The sequence below is a fragment of the Ailuropoda melanoleuca genome, chromosome 3 (genome assembly GCF_002007445.2).
Source record: "Ailuropoda melanoleuca isolate Jingjing chromosome 3, ASM200744v2, whole genome shotgun sequence".
In the NCBI taxonomy this organism is placed as follows: Eukaryota; Metazoa; Chordata; class Mammalia; order Carnivora; family Ursidae; genus Ailuropoda; species Ailuropoda melanoleuca.
In genome coordinates this window covers 61,011,670-61,029,371 of record NC_048220.1, presented here as the reverse complement: position 1 = coordinate 61,029,371, position 17,702 = coordinate 61,011,670, and the positions used below count along the sequence as shown (strand labels likewise).

The 17,702-nt window shown below is 34.3% G+C and overlaps 2 long non-coding RNA genes across 4 annotated transcripts in view; one reads left to right on the top strand and one right to left on the bottom strand.

Moving 5' to 3' along the window:
- LOC117801395 overlaps positions 1-9,189 on the top strand; it is a 32,264-nt gene extending 23,075 nt beyond the window's left edge. The window contains exons 3-4 of the long non-coding RNA XR_004623887.1: positions 7,554-7,613; positions 8,955-9,189. This is a non-coding gene — a long non-coding RNA (uncharacterized LOC117801395). The remainder of the gene's footprint in view (positions 1-7,553; positions 7,614-8,954) is intronic.
- Positions 1-10,040, bottom strand: part of LOC117801394 — a 146,634-nt gene extending 136,594 nt beyond the window's left edge. For 2 of the 3 annotated variants that reach the window (XR_004623884.1, XR_004623885.1), the window contains exon 1: positions 9,986-10,040. This is a non-coding gene — a long non-coding RNA (uncharacterized LOC117801394). The remainder of the gene's footprint in view (positions 1-9,985) is intronic. The other variant, XR_004623886.1, reaches the window with a different exon arrangement.
- Between the last annotated feature and the right edge of the window lie 7,662 nt (positions 10,041-17,702).

Below are 17,702 nucleotides of genomic sequence, written 5' to 3'. Positions count from 1 at the left end.
AAAGTTCCCATTCTGTGATGGGTCTCACACAAAACACAATGAAGAGATTGTAGACAACGTGGGACCTCTGATCATTAAGAAAAAAAGGAAACTTAAATGGACAGTTTTGATGCTGTAAGCCAGTGTGTCATGATATTACCTGATTGATTAATTAGAATGGCTACAGCTTCTGTCTAATTCACCTGCCCAGGGTTCTAGATATAGTATATTGCAAACTGCAGCTTTCATATTCACAGTATTTGTCTTATTTTTGATCCATCATGGTGCACATTTGTTTAAACAAAAAAAAAAAGAAAAGAAAAAAAATATCAGGAGCACAAAATGATAAAAATGCTAATCAGCTATCCAACAAAAGATGAATATGCTCTGAATATCCTGGAAACAAATATAAGTAGAAAATATCTTAGGATAAAGTGGACATTCTGCTTTGTCCAATTGCCTATACCCAGATTTTTCAAACTTTGACTTTGTGTATGTTACTGACTTCCTCTATTAGACACTTTGAAATTATACTGTTCTTCTTTCAAAAATTTGTACAGCAAAGGAAACAGTCAACAAAACAAAGAGGCAACCCACGGAATGGGAGAAGATATTTGCAAATGACACTACAGATAAGGCTGGTATCCAAGATCTATAAAGAACTTCTCAAACTCAACACCCAAGAAACAAATAATCAAATAAAAAAAATGGGCAGAAGATACGAACAGACATTTTTCAAATGAAGACATTCGAATGGCTAACAGACACATGAAAAAATGTTCAGCATCATTAGCCATCAGGGAAATTCAAATCAAAACCATATTGAGATACCACCTTACACCAGTTAGAATGGCAAAAATTGACAAGGCAAGAAACAAAAAATGTTGGAGAGAATGTGGAGAAAGGGGAACCCTCTTACACTGTTGGTGGGAATGCAAGTTGGTACAGCCACTCTGGAAAACAGTGTGGAGGTTCCTCAAGATGTTAAAAATAGAGCTACCCTATGACCCAGCAATTGCACTACTGGGTATTTACCCCAAAGATACAAATGTAGTAAAGAGAAGAGCCATATGTATCTCAATGTTCATAGCAGCAATGTCCACAATAGTCAAACTGTGGAAGGAGCCAAGATGCCCTTCAACAGACAATGGATAAAGAAGATGTGGGTCCATATATACAATGGAATATTACTCAGCCATCAGAAAGGATGATTACCCAACATTTGCAGCAACATGGACGGGAGTGGAGGAGTTTATGCTAAGTGAAATAAGTCAAGCAGAGAAAGACACATATCCTATGGTTTCACTTATTTGTGGAATGTAAGGAATAGCAGGGAGATCGTTAGGAGAAGGAAGGGAAAAATGATGGGGGGGGAAGTGAGGGGGAAATGAACCATGAGAGACTATGGACCCGGGGAAGCAAACTGAGGGTTTTAGGGGGGAGGTTTTTAGGGGGGATGGGCTAGCCCAGTGAAGGGTATTAAGGAGGGCACGTATTGCATGGAGCACTGGGTGTTATACGTGAACAGTGAATCATGGAACACTACATCAAAAGCTAATGATGTACTGTATGGTGACTAACATATCATAAATAAAAAATAAATAAATAAACCTCAAAAAATTTGTAAAGATGTATTTTTGTAATTCATTTCAAAACATTTTTAATAGTGAAAAATTTGGCAAAATCTTATTTTGGCTAATGCATGTTGAGTTATTCAATGTCTTTAAAATTTTTAATTGTGGTTAAAAAACACATAACATAAAATTGACCATAGCGTATAGTTCAGTAGTGTTAAGTATACTCATGTTGCTTGTGCAGTGCAACGGAGCCCTAGAACCCTATCATCTTGCAAAACTGAATCTATTGCCATTGAACAAAAATACTCCCAGGCACCTGGGTGAATCAGCTGGTTAGGCGACTGCCTTCGGCTCAGGTCATGATCCCAGAGTCCTGGGATCAAGTCCCGCCTCAGGCTTCCTGCTCAGCGGGGAGTCCGCTTCTCCCTCTGACCCTCTCCCCTCTTGTGCTCTGTCTCATTCTCTCTCTCTCAAATAAATAAGTAAAATCTTAAAAAGAAAATACTCCCTTTTCTCCCTCTACCTAGCCACTGGTAACTACCATTTTACTTTTTGTTTCTATGAACTTGACTACTTTAGATGCCTCATGTAAGTGGAATCATGCAGTATGGACTTTTTTGTGATTGGCTTATTTCACTTGACAATGTCCTCAAGGTTTATTCATGTGGCAGCATGTGGCAGGATATCCATCCTTTTCAAGTCAAAATAACATTTCTGTGTGTGTGTGTGTACAGCGTGTGTGCGTGTGTGTGTGTATATATATATACATTTTATTCTTTTTTTAAATAAAAAAATTTTTTTTAAATTTATTTAGGAGTGCCTAGGTGGCGCAGTCATTAAGCGTCTGCCTTCGGCTCAGGGCGTGATCCCAGCGTTCCGGGATAGAGCCCCACATCAGTTTCCTCCGCTAGGAGCCTGCTTCTTCCTCTCCCACTCCCCCTGCTTGTGTTTCCTCTCTCGCTGGCTGTCTCTCTCTGTCAAATAAATAAATAAATAAAATCTTTAAAAAAAATTAATGATAAATAAAAAATAAAATTTATTTAAATTCAATTTAATTAACATATACTATGTTATTAGTTTCAGAGGTAGAATATAGTGATTCATCAGTTGCATACAACACGCAGTGCTCATTACCTCAAGTGCCCTCCTTAAAGCCTATCATTCAGTTACCCCATCCCCCCACCTACCTCCCCTCCAGCAACCCTTAGTTTGTTTCCTAGGGTTAAGAGTCTCGAATGGTTTGCCTCCCCAGGTTATTTGTTTTTTGTTGTTGTTGAGTTGTAGAGGTTCTTTATATATTCTGCACATTAAATCTTTATAAGGTATATGATTGCAAATGTTTTCTCCCATTCCATAGGTTGCTTTTTCAGTTGGTTGATTGTGTGCTTGGATGTGCAGAAGTTTTTAAGTTTGATGTAGTGTTATTTTTTCCTTTGTTACCTGGGCTTTTGGTGTCATAGCCAAGAAATCATCGCCAAATCCGATGTGAATACTTACCCCATGTTTTCTTCTAGGAGTTTTATGGTTTTGGGTCTTACATTTAGGTTTTAATCCATTTGACTTAAGTTTTGTAAGATAAGGGTCCACTTCATTCTTTGCATGTAGATACTGCAATATTCTCTCTCTCTCTCCACCTCCACCCCCAGCCATTTACATGAAGAGGATATTTTGATTTTTTAAAAAATTCATCACCTGGTATTCTTTCACATTTCTCTTCTCATGCTTGCATCTATTGCTTGACATATTACAATCAGCCTCAATGATCATTCTTGTGATACAATAATCAAAGACTAGCATACTAGGTGGACAATAACAGAAGAAGCAGATTCTTCTCTGTTTCTGATAATATAAAGAGAAAAAAGCTACAAATTTTGACATAAGGAGGAAAGTGTTCCTAAATGTTGTGTTTATTGTGCTGCCCTCTAACAGATTGCCTCATGTGAGGCTCATATATTTAGAGAAAGTTATTTATCGTTTATTTCTCAAAGAGCCGGAAAAGAGAAGACATTCTATGTTTGATTTATAAAATATAAATACTGGTAATATAATTCTGCATTGTATGTGTGAAAGAATGATAACTCTTTTCCAGGAGAGTCCTTTTATAATTGCAAGATCTGTTATGGGACTTGAATCTATTCCCAGCTTGTTCTGTTATGTCATACAAATCTGCCATCAGGTAAAAATCCTATCAGGTTGAACAAAGGTATTGTAAGTTAATTAAAAGTAAAAATCCTCAAAGTCTTGATATTACTACTTTTAAAACATCATTTATTGTCTCAGAGATATCAAGAAACAACCACTATTGAGACTTGATTCTCTGTTCTATGTGAAATCAAATTCTCTCCAGGGTACATTATGTGACTTATTAAAATAGTCTGTTGGTAGGCAAAATTCTTCTCACTATGACCAGAAGACTTCAAAATTGGTGGCAAAGGAATTTGGATAGTCTCAGAGAAAAAGATCACTGAGTTGGGTATTTGAAGTTAGGTTTAATGGTCTAATTTAATGTGAAAATATAGGTGCAAGCTCAGACATATTTTGCTACAAGTATCTGGGAACTAGATATTGAACTAAACAATTTACAGACCTTGAAATAAGTAGAATATTGCTCTTGAAATCATGTTAAGAAGCAAATGTAAAATTGATCACATTGAAATAAAAATAATCATGACTAAAATGTATCTCAGTAATGTATGATTTGTATTTAAAAGAAAATTATTTTCTACGTTTGATCACTTATATATAGCACTAACATTTAAATAATTATATTCTTCTTCTCAAATTTACTTATATTTTTAAAGCAGATAAATTAATCAGAGGCTTTATTAACTTAAGTAGGTCAAATCCATATGCTATGAATCAAAAAAAGTGTAAGGGGGCTCTAACTGATAACAAAATTCTAATGTTATAGTTGTCAGTCAAGGTTACTATATTCTACAAGACAGTTGATCATTTTGCTAAAATATTTTCTTTAAAAAGTTCATGTTTTCTTTTTGGATTTTGTTTAAGTGTATTTATATGGAATTTAAACATTTCCAATAGGTAGCTTTGATTGCAGTATTTGTTTAGGCCAAATGATTCATCATGTTACCAGGCTCAGAGGTAAGAATGACAGCTGATATGCATATTCAGTTCATTCTAAGAGAATTTACAAACAGGCAACTAAACAATCACACAAGCAAACAAAAACCGACTCTTCATACAGATAAGAATTCAGTCTGTGATTTTCTTGTGTGTCTATTTATTAACTGAGAATTTAACTTGACTTAATGTTGAAATACCAAAGGCATGAGTTGGATTTTACTAAGAAAATGCTACCAAAGCAGGCAGACGAGAATACTGATGCCCTTTTTCATTAGCTTTGCCTGATTTTGAGATAATTTTATATTAGTGGTCCACTCACGAAATGGAGAAAGTAAAAAATCCCCAGTAGATTAGCAACCTTCTATATGAGTTTAAAACAATTGTGTGTTGCATTGTGAACCTTCACAAACATTTTCTAAGCAATTAGTGCTATTGTATTTAATCATGAGCACAATGTATTTCAAATACTATTCCATAGACTTTTGGAGCTCTCTCTGTCAAAATGACACATTTTTTAAAAAGTCACTAAAAAAATCATGTTATCATCAGGATAGCACCATGGAACTCTTTCCAAGATTTCCTCCAAGGCTAAAGTCTACTCATAGCCCTGTGAAATGGTCTGGTTGTGATTACTCAGGACAAAATGTTTCTGCGTCAAAAATAAGTTCACCAAATTGATAACATCCTACTTCATTTCATGTTTATGTGAGCATTCCATTGGCTCCTGAACATAGGATAACTTTTTATAGAATGATAGCATTGTAGAGCTAGAACAAAGCTTTGATATCATCTCTAAGGAATTTGAGGCCACGGAGCTTTAAAAATCAGAAATGAATAAAAATAAAGAACAAGGAAACAGTAGAGATAACCCCAAACTGCTTCTTGAAAGTATTAATAGAGAAACCTCTTGCAAGAATTACCAAGGAAAAAATAAAATATCACAAATAGATAAAATAGAAAATGAAAAAAGGGACATATTACACATATTGTAGACATTTTATAAATCATAAGAAAATACAATGAAAAAGTTGACATTAATGAAGTTTAAACTTAGATGAAAAGAACTTTTTCCTAGAAAAAATATAAATGATTAAAATATATGCAATAAGAAATAACCCAATTGATCACTACCACTTCAGAAATTGAATCAAAAAGAAAAAAAATTTCCCTCAAAAGATGCCTGGCCCAGATAGATTTATAGGCAATTTATACAAAACTCAAAGAAGTAAGATAATTCATATACAGCCTGTGTCAGAGAAAAGAGGAAGTCGGCTCAACACATTTTATAAGGCTAATATAATTTTGATACTAAAACTTGACAAAAAATGTAACACTCAATTTTTTAACCAGGCTCACTTAAAATTAGAAGTGGAAAAACACTGCATATGATACTAACTGGTATTTGTGATTTCTTCAAGAGTCACCATAAAAAATTTATAAATGTAATGCACTGTGCTAACAAATAAAGAGAAAAATGGTAATCCTACAAGAGGCTCCCTTATTAAAATGTCTTCTTAAGAGGTCTATTTTAAGTACTCATCCCAAGTAGATTCTCAGTATATCATATATGTCCTCCATAAATCGTATGATGGAAGGCTGAGAATGTTTTAGAACCCTCCAAAATAATTAACCTTTAAAATAAAACTTTAATTACAAATACTTTTTGCTGTCCTTATCATTGAGTTCAGAATGCTACTGGGTTGGTGGTGCTTAGGAAATTGCAAACAAGGTCTGAACTTAAAATGTAATAAAAATATGTACTACCTAAGCCTATAGCACCTTTACTGATATTGGCTGACAGCCTAAATATGATAAGGATCATATTGTAAGAATGACTGTACAAATTCATTCCCCATAACTTTGCAAAACCTACCCGTTAAAATATTGATTGTACAAATTCTAATCAAGAGAGTCAAGCAACCAGAGTAGCTGAGGGGAACTCCAATCAGAATAAGAGAACTCAAAAGTAAGCCAATCCTCCCTCTCCTCTCCCCCTCCTTGTCCTCCTCTATACTAAGAAACTGAATTGGCTAACTCACACACAGTGTTACTAAACAAGACTTTGTCTATCTAGATGTAAACAGTATTAGTTCAGGAAAATAAAAAGAAAATTTCAAGTATATTTACAAATTTGAATGATTGGGTTCCTGAGAGACGAGTAACACTGGGTGGAGAGATTTATATATGGGTCATGCCATGTACTTGCACCATCAATTAGATTAAGAATTCCTGAAGGATGTCCTCACTTCATTAGAACTTTCAATCTTTTTTAAGGATGCATGATCTTGCTAGGGGATCCATATAAGGTAATTTCTGTCTCTTGCCTTAAGGTGATAATCAGTTCCCAAACTTCTGTACAGACAAGTGTTCCTCAAATTTAAAGCTTCACCTCATGTAGATCAATCCATGTTTTATTTTATATAGGTCAAAGCATTCGTTGGTTACAATTTACCTTAACTACCAATTGATTTAGCCATGATATATGTATATATATAAGTACACACACACACATACATACATACATACATCTTTAATTGCTTAAATCACTCACCAGCAATTTTTGGACAATTTTCTGACTATTTTAATGAGAAGATTAAAATGAGAATGCAAATATTACAAATAATAGTATCTGAATATATATTTTTTTATTTGCCAAATACAGGGTTGATTAGATGTTAAAAAAATCTTTTTGTAAAGAAAAATATCTTTTTAAATGACAGCATAAACTTATATGCCTAACTGCTTTTCTTCTTAAATGTCTAAAAATATAATAAGCACTGCATGAAGTAAGACTATTTGCAAGATGCAAATTATTTTTCTTCCTTAGGAATGTAATGCATTATCATTTTAATTCTATTTATGTGATGATTTCTTTACAAAATTTAAACAAATGCTTTGTTTTCTTTACACAAGGCTTATGCAACACAAGATGACTCCTGCCCTTCTAGGAAGAATCTCTTACTAAAATGAAAGGTAAATTCTGTGGTCATTCACTGTCTTTGTTGTTTCCAACTTCATTTAAAATATGTTTTCTTTAAAAGAGCTTCAGTGATTCTTGCAAATAATACAGATGGCAAAAGCACAAAAGAACTCGTTTATCACATTAAAGTGGTTTCAGAATAGCTTCATCAAAAAGAGTTAAATGAGAATTTTTCATTTTCAAAATTATGTATACCTAAAATAGAATTATAAATATGCTGTCATAGATCTAAAGAAGGATAAGCTGTCTTCTGAAATTATAAGTATTCATTTTTTGTTTAGAAAATAATTTGTATTATTTTGAAACAAATAAAAAAAACTAAATACTGAAGGTATGTAAGGTTAGCTGATTTCATATGATAAGTATTCAATAGGATGAGCGTCACCTGAATAAGAGTCTTTGGTTAAATAGTTCCAAATCTGTAATCTCTATATAGTATGGTAAAGATTGCTTGGTGTTTATTACAGCTGTAAAGATTTAATGGGTGATAATTAAATAAGCAGCATCCATACCAAATCCTGCAAGATTTAATTAAACATAGCACACTGCAGATGTGAGATTTATATTACTATTTATAATTAAAACACAATTGCTGATATGAGTACAAGGAACAATTTTACCTCATTTTAAACAATTTTTGTTTTGAATTCCTTTTTCCGTATTTTTTATGAAGTGTTTTGTCAACAGATAAAATAATAAACATGTCAAATGTGCTTATGATAGTTGGTTCTGAGTGAAAAAATATTGTTTCAAAAATATTTCTTTATTATATTGATTCCAAGATAAAGCAAAAGAAAGAAAGAAAAAAGGAAAGAAAAAGAAAAATAGAAATAGACCCTCACCTAATTATAAATAATTCAAATAAAGGAAAATGGAAACTAGCTCAACACTATCATTAGGTATATAGAGAGCTAGAAAAGAAAATAAAAAGGATTTTATTTTTCTTTAGTTTCAGCATCATATAAACCTCATATTTGAATATTTTTTACAAAAAGTTTGAAAAATGTTACTGCACAATATTGATTTAGAGTAAACTTAAAAAATTTTATATGGAAAACCTATGAAATACTGAGAAATTATCAGCCGTTTTATTCATTATTAAAGATGCCTTTGATATTTTTATCCACATAATATGTAGAAAATACAGTGAACGTGGAATATTTTATAGTTGATTACACAGACTGATTATACATATCATTCAGTATACCTTTCATAACAGTAATTGTTCAACATCTTATTTGTGATACACTCCTCTGTGGAGTAGGAAAACAAAAATGGAATGTGCCAAAGACTAAATTCAATTTACACCGTTCTCCAATCCCATGTTTCTTTAGTGTTTCAAGATCATAAATGTTTGCAATGAGAATCTTGTCAGTGAGGACTCTGAGACCAGAAATGCAAATGACTAATGTTCAAGTGACTAACAAAAGATGGTGTAAACCTCCATATTCCTCATCTCCACAAGCATAAAGAAAGGTATAATCTATTTTTAGTAAATTGTGGGAGTGAATTACACCTAATATCTAAATTAATTAGCTGGTCATTCTTGATTAACACTTTTCCTGTTGCTATTGTGCTGCAAAGAACTACCAAATTTAAAAATCTGTAGGTGGGCTGAGAAGAAACTATAAATTACATATTACACAAGAAATAATTTGTCAGATCATATATGCTTATTATATGCAAATATAGTACCATAATTGCCCATGGCATTTTAAAATAGATGAAAAAATCTCAAAGTTGTCTATTCAGAGAATATTCTGATAAAGAGAAATAGATGGATCCTAGCAATGGAGCTGTTCGGGGCTCCATATGCATGTGACAGTTTCTTATTTACATGTCGCTCATGTTTATGCATGTTCAGAAGAATACAGCTGCTACCCCATTCTCCAGAAATCATAGACACCGGTCAAGTCTACAAATGGTAGCCACATTTGAGTTTATAATGTATTTATCATGAAAAGCTAGAAGTTCTAATGTTAGGGAGGGGGAAAAGCAGCACAATTTGCTTTGAAAGGATAACAGACATTTTTCAAAAAACAAATACTGTATATTCAATTCAGCTCCTTTAGGTGCTTTCATGTTATAGGAATTCTGCTGGTGATGAAAACAGATTCAGCCAATCAAATGGCGGTACCCTAGTGCCATCCAAAGTAGAAGCCTAGTGTTTAAAATAACCCTGATGAATTATTCATAGAACTGATGTTTATGCAAATTAGAGAATCATGCACCCACCTGACCACCAAGGGAAGAAAAAAAACACAGGGAAAAAAAAAATCCACCATGCTTTTAGCATTCTCCAGAACCTATGTAATCAAATGATAATATTCTTTCATTAAATGCATCAAGGAATTACAATCCTTACCTGGTTAGTTTGTAGGGCCTTCAGATTTTCTGGATGAAATAACTGACTGTGCGTGCAACCAATAAAACTGAACTGAAAAGCTGATTAAGGGCACTTACTTAATGCAAAGCCACTCACTGAATATTCATATGATGCCTGTGTTTATGCAAATTAAAGCAAAAGAAAGCCCAAGGGGATTGGTTGCCATAGCCCACAAATACTGTGTACAGCAGAAAATATAGAGAGTAGTGACAAATAAATCTTAAAATTCATAGCTTTGGAGCAACAAAGAAGAAATAGTAAAATATTAAAAAGGCTAGGTGAATTACAGTTTTAAAGTGCTTTATTTAATCATATTACTTTAGGGCTATTGACTGTTCCTACCATGTAATGATCTATAATTATCTTAATGCCAAAAGATACAGTCACTTGTGTTTGTCAGCTTTATTTATCCTGCAGTCATTTATATGAGCAGGTCCCTTAAGCATAGAAGAGTAAAGAAGAAACAATTATAATAAACACATAATTCAGTGCACTAATAACCAAACGCAGGGCCATATGTGGACCTTGATTAAGTCTTTCATGTAGCGATCCTTCGGTGGTAATATCTTACTAGGGAGTGAAGTTCAATGGAAGATCTCCAACATTAGGTTGAGCTCATTGCTTTCTTAATACTGATATGTGTCTGCTTTATTTGAAATGGAGATTATTTTATATTAGAAATAGATATTGTGAATCTTTTGGCCAAGATGATTCTGGTATATGCATCTTTAACTTCCAAGGATTTTCACTTTTGGAGCCCAAATGCAATAATGTTTTCTGAAATGCATGCTAATATGTAGTGTCCTAATCATGAAAAAATGTGAATCCTCATGTATGTATGTGAGAACTGATTACAGACATTGACCAGATTCATAATATTTAAATGATACAATGAATGTCTGGCATAAAATGCTTTACATTGTCAAGGATATTCTCCACTTTTTACTTTTTTAGTAAGTAAGAATGGAGATGGCTAAAAATGCTGGAATGTATCTGATCGGTATCTTTGTTTGCTTTTTTTCCTCTTTGTTTTCTGGAGCATGCTTTGCAAACTTCAAAAATAAGAGGGCAATGTTCCTCATTGCAGTTACACTGACTTAAGAGTACTTATCGTTTCCAATATTTTCCTAATAGTTCTCACATCTTCACTCCACAGTCACTCTGGTCTCCCTCACATAATGTAAAAAATATTCCAATACTTTTAAGAAATAAAAATATTTAAAACAACTTAAGCACTTCTACAAAGCTGGCTACACTTATCATAGATGCTACAAAGACTAGATCCAATGTTTATTACCTTCATTGTGGTGATGGTATCACAAGTGTATGCATGTGTCTGAACTCATAAAATTATATACATTAAATAATGGGCAGTGTTTTGTATATCAGTTAGACCTCAAGAAAGCCAGAGTGGGGAAGAAGACTGGATCTAATTACTGGACATTGTTTTTCTAGGAGGCATTTAGAAAGAAAGAGATTTCTTTGTGGAAACTTCTGGTTGCCTAATTTCAGCTCTCTTGGTTTCAAATAATTTTTTTTTCATAGTTGCTCATTGGGCTTTTCATGAAAGTAATCCTCATAAGTATACATTTATCAATATTCACATGTATTTTCTATAACTGATATTATGTGTATATATTAATTCTAATTAATGTCTCCTTAAAATTCCCTCAAGTTTCAGAATTGACTTGGGAAACAATGTGATTGGCATATTAAACACTTAGAAAAAAGTTGGTGAAATTTTAGAAGCCATGAATTTCCATCATTTGTTAGCAACTTCTTTCATTTAATTTATAATTATTATATTTACATCTGTTCCAAAATACAGAATAAAAATTAATAGATAACTAATAGGACATCTGCTTGGTAATCATGCAATTCCTTTTCTTCTGTTGACTTAAGAACATAGTGTTCAAAGGGTGGACTGGTAACTTCTTAGTTTCTAATTAAAGAGTCCTAAATTTAAACTTCTAAGAAACAACATTCAGGTTAAACAGCAACAGTTGCCTTTTATTAAGCTTCTCTGTCTATATAAAGATTATTTTTAAAAAATCAGAGCACATAGTTAATTATTTGGTCCCAGATCTTTCTCTAAAAAACATTTCTTCATGTAGCTTAATCCTAATAGAAACATTTTTTCAGATAAAATACTTCAATGGTTACTAATAATAGTGATAATAATAATTATTGTTTGATTTTGTTTTCAATATAAGAACCCTTATTGAAAGGCCCGGAAGAGGGGTAGCTCAGTTGGTTAAGCATCGCACTTTGGTCTAGGTCATGATCCCCGGGTCCTGGGATTGAGCCCCACATCAGGCTCCCTGCTCAGAGGGGAGTCTGCTTCTCCCTCTCCCTCTGTCCCTCTGAACCCCCTCCCTTCTCATGCTCTCTCTCTCTCACTCTCTCAAATAAATAAAATCTTTTTTTAAAAAAGCCCCGGAAGAAATGCTGAGATTACAAAACCGATCAATAATATGACAATGCATTTTCATGTTGGTGAATTCAGATTTTTCTTTTAAACCTCAAAATTCTCCAACTTTCTAATTAAAATTCAAATGCATTTTTACCAATACCAGTTATTGCTTGTTTAAGCTGCATTAGCCATGCTTTGGTTGCAAAAAACCTAAGTCTTCCTTCAGAAAGATATTTCTAGTTTCAAAGAAACGCATTACACACATACGCACACACACACACAAAACCCTCAAATGAACTGTCAAAGCAAAATATAAGTGGGTATCATTAATTCATCCTTTGTCCAATTCTTCATATCATTAGTGGGATTTTTCCTTCCTTTTCTTGGATTGACTCTCTTAATCTCTGGCCCTTGTACAACTCTGGGGTATTTCTGACAACTTTAAAATATTTATAGACCAAATCCAAACTGCCCTAGGCCATGGTCACTTTAGACCTTTATCTCGTATCCACGTAGAGCAAGAGTAGCTTATTCAGTGAACTAGGTTCTGTAGAAAACCAAAGTAATATATTCCACATGAAATAATCATATGCTTTTGAAACTAAGTTAACTGGTTTAAATGATGGACTCACAATTTCCAGGCTCATAATTCATTCAGTTGTTTGCTCTGTGATAACAATTAAGTGGTAAAAACTATAAGTTCTTATAAAAGTTCCATAAAGAGATAAAGTTCAGCTCATTTGTTGATTGCATTAGAAGTTCGGGTCTCTCTTTTGAAGCCAACCCGTTGGGCTGCAGATAATCAATCCAAAGACAGTGAATGAATATACAGATGCAATGAAACCTCAGTTGGTAAATCAATTAGGTGAAATTGGTAGTCCATTGGCCCAGATATAAAATTGGGCCAGGGACTAGCTTCTCCCCCAAAAAATAAATACCTAAAATTTGTTTGGCCTATAAATGTTTTAAAATTAAAATAAATTTCCAAGATGAAAAATTACAAGATTTTACATAAAAACCAGAATTTTTTGATTTTCTTGGAAAATCAGAACTTGTGTCCTACTGGGCTGGCATTCTCATGAAGTAAGAAACCCCTGGAGCCAGGTAAGATTGCTTCTTCTAAGCAGATCCTCAGTTTTCCATCTGCCAGGAGTTTTTGCCAGGATACTTTGCTCCTTTATGCTATCCCTTGAGGCACAAATTTCTGACCTGAGGCATTTGAATTGAGTTGTAAATCTGGGGTAGCTCTGTTGGCAATCTATACATGTCTGATATTTATATTTTATTTTATGTTTTTATATTTTTATATGTTTATATTTAAACATAGTTGTATGTTATACATTTGTTGTCCAAAAAGTCATTCAGAAAAAAAATAATCTGCACAAAGAGTAGGTTACCACTAGGTAGCTGGCCTATTTCTATGTGTACATTTTGACAATTCAACTTATGTTAGATATTATCATGCTATCATTTTTATAACAAGATCGACAAAAACACCTCTAATAGAAAAGTAAAATAAAACATCAATACCAACTTATGGATCTCTGTTTGTAATGGAGAAACAATCTGTCTGCTCTGTGATGTCACCTACAGTAACTAACAACCTTTGGGTTTTGGTTGCCGTTTACCTAAAGCAGCTTTTCTTTCCTGTTTGACTCCTTAGCAAGCATTGCGTATGATATAAGCAAGTCCACTAAAGTTAGATACCTGCCATTCTTTACAGTTGGTAGACTGTTTTTTTTTTTCTAAAAAATGTTCGGTCTCCACAGGGGAAAAATATTTTAAATCAACTCAGGGAGCTTAACTGCTTATTGAGCATTATGGTTTTGTTATACATAAGATGGGAAGCTTATGCATAGACCGCTAGGTCTTCTCTACCTCAAAAAGTAGACAACTGCATGGTTTGCATGAACCCTACATCATGATTGCCACATTCAGCTCTTGATTTTGGTTTATCTTGACATTTCAAAATCCCTTTTACTGCTTCCTCTTTTTAAGGGCTCTGGAGGATATGTGGTTCATTGAAATTAACTTGATAAATTAATTTGATCAACAGTTTAATAAAAGGGCCTGTGACAGAGAAAATTCAGTTCCAATGAATCTTTCAAATCACTCTTTATATGCAAGAATCAGCCAAACCAATATTGGCTGTAGTTGCACCTAATTTAAACTTTAAAAGCGAGGCGCCTCAGTTCTTAAGCATCTGCCTTTGGCTCAGGTCATGATCCCAGTGTCCTGGGATGGAGCCCTGCGTCTGGCTCCATGCTCAGTGGGAAGCCTGCTTCTCCCTCTCACACTCCCCCTGCTTGTGTTCCCTCTCTCCCTGTCTTTCTCTCTGTCAAATAAATAAATGAAATCTTTAAAAAAAAATTTAAAAGCACAACAAGGAGGTAATCTTGGGAAATTTCATTATAAAAACATTTACAAACATGTTACAGGTCTCATTTTAGTGAGGAAACAGGGACTCTAATTGATGGCTTGATTTAACCTATGGTTCAATCCTAGTGTAGGTACTATTGTTGCAGCCCAGAGTCTCATTTCCTAAGGTCATTTCTGAACTTAGATATTTTGGAACACAGATTGGTGTTTTGATAAAAATATTTTCAGAAAACTAAACAGCTACTGTCTTCAGTTGTTTCACGTCCATCCTGTGATATGTCTGTTGAATCCACTGTATCTGTTTGCATTATGATCACCCCACCGTCATTGTCATAGCTTCATTGCCATAGTGAATAGGTTTCCTATCTATTATTTAATCTTTTTTCACGTATTTAATTACTTAAAGGTTCGCAGCTTGAACTACCCCTTCACGTATCTTCCAAAATTCTGGATTTAGCATCCTTACTGTAAATATCTCAATTCCATTTCTACAAACTTTGAACATCGTCCTCACCCATGGTACGTCTGCAACTCTCTCCTATACCCACAGCTCTCCCACTTCTTCTTTTCCATCTAACCTTCTTTTAATTTTCATTGCATCTAGTATATCTCTGTTTTTATTTTGCTCTTGTACCAATCTGAATTCCAAGAGCAGCCATAGTAAATGTATTGTAATTCCCGCAGTTATCTACCCTCAGAACTTTCCTATCTAGAAATAAACCCCACATTCATTTCCTTTATTCCCATTCCCACATAGTCAGGCATATGAATGTTGAGGTTGTTTTTTTCTTTTTTTGAGTGTAATCGGAACTCATGTTATCACCCTCAATCTCTACAGTGAGATGGACATCTCATTCCTTCATATGCTCTACTGCCTCCCAGGAGGAGTGGGAGATGATATTGAAAAGGGTATGCCAAGTGCTAGTCGTATATTTGACATTGTGTATATGCAGAAATCTACCATAACAATGTTCCTTTGTGCTCCTTTCTGGTACCTTCATCCCTCATGCCTGGCACCAAATAACTATAAATCTGCTTTCTGTCACTGTAAAATACTATATTTTTCTTTTTCTATACAAAATTCTTTACCATTTCATGAACTAGAATGTAGTCTTTTGTGTATGGCTTCATTTACTTAGCACAAATGTTCGAGATTCATTCATGTTGTTGCATGTGTCAGTGGCTTATCCCCTGTTAGTACTGAAAGACATTCCATTGTATATACATGACAATTTGTTTATCCATCCGGCAGTAACTAGACATTTGAATTGTTTCCAGTTTGAGGCTATTATACATAAATTTTATATGAACATTTGCATATAATTTTTTATCTGGACATACACATTAATTTTGCTCAGGTAAATACTTAGGATTAGAGGTGGTGAGTGGTGTGATAGTGTGGATTCACCCCCAAGAAACTACCAGACTTTTTCAGTCTGTTTGTGGAAGACCGACTTTAAAGTAGCCCCCATCATTTCTGCTTCCTGGTGTTCATGCTCTTTTATAACTCCATGCCTTGAGTGTGGGCACGATCTGTGACTGGCTTCTAACCAATAGAAAGTGGCAAATGTGAGTGTATGTCATTCCTGTCGACATATTATCTTATATACGAATCTGTGCTGGCTGGTAGATTCACTCTAGAGTCACTCTCTCCCTTGCTGTATTTGAAAAAGCAAGCTTCCGTGAATTCTACAGCCAAAAACAAATTAATTCTGCCAAAAACCTGAGGGAGTTGGAAAAGGACCTCAAGCCTCAATTGAGAGCCTAGCCCTGGCCACAGCTTTATGGCAATCTTGTGAGACTTAAGCAGGGGACCTCCCTAAGCCATGCCCAGGCTTCTGACCTGTAGAAACCATTAGTTAATAATTGTGTGTTTTTAAAGCCGCTGCTTATGGTAATTTGTTACACAGCAATAGAAGAATAATATGTTAGCTGTATCACTTTGTATTTCCACTAACGATATGCATTCCGGTTGCTCCACATCCTTGATGTGCTATTTTCAGTCTTTTGCATTTTAACAAAAAAAGCTTGCTTTGATTTGGTTAGAATAGCATTGAATCTACAGAGGAGTTTAGGAAGAATTGGTGTCTTAATGTTGAGAATTCTGATGAACGGTATACCTCTCCATTTATTTAAATCTCTTTTAATTTCTCACAACAACTTTTGTAGTTTTCAGCATCTAGGTCTCTGGCACCTGGATATATTATGTTAAGTTTATCCCTAAATAATCCATGCTTTTAATGTTAGTTTAAATGGTATTCAAAAATTTTAATATATAGTAGTTTATTTGCTAGTATATGCACATAAAAATGATTTTTGCACACTGACCTGTATTTTGCTATCATGCTGACTTTAGATTTTATTTGTGGCTTCCCTGCATTTTCAACATTGGTTTGGGTGAGCTGAAAATAGTCTTTACTCTAGGGATAGTTTAGTCCTACATGGTTCTTCTGGAGTTTCTGCTGAGTTCCCTGAGTGTACATCAAGGATTTCTCATCTCTGTGTGCTCTGGAAAGTGTTCAGTTTAAAGCCCCTCCTCCCTGTTTGCCCTGTATATACATATCCTTGTATATTCAGCAAAGACTTAGGAGAACTCTCAGAATGTGGAATTTTGAAGCTCCTCTTCTGCTTACCTTCCCTTCTCCATAACTCTAGCCTACAACTCCTGGCTCCCTCAGCCTCCCTGAACTTTCAGTCGCTGTGCTGTCGATTCAGCAAGAGCAATATTCTGCTTTCTGTGTTTCACGGTTTGCAGTGTGCCTCCAGGCAGAAAACCAGGCAATCATAGAGTTCACCCATTTTGTTTACCTTAATGGTCCTAAGCTGCCTGTTGTTCAGTGTCTTAAAACAGTTCTTTTAGACATTTAATCCAGTTTTCTAATTGTTTCCTGTGGAAATGAGAAT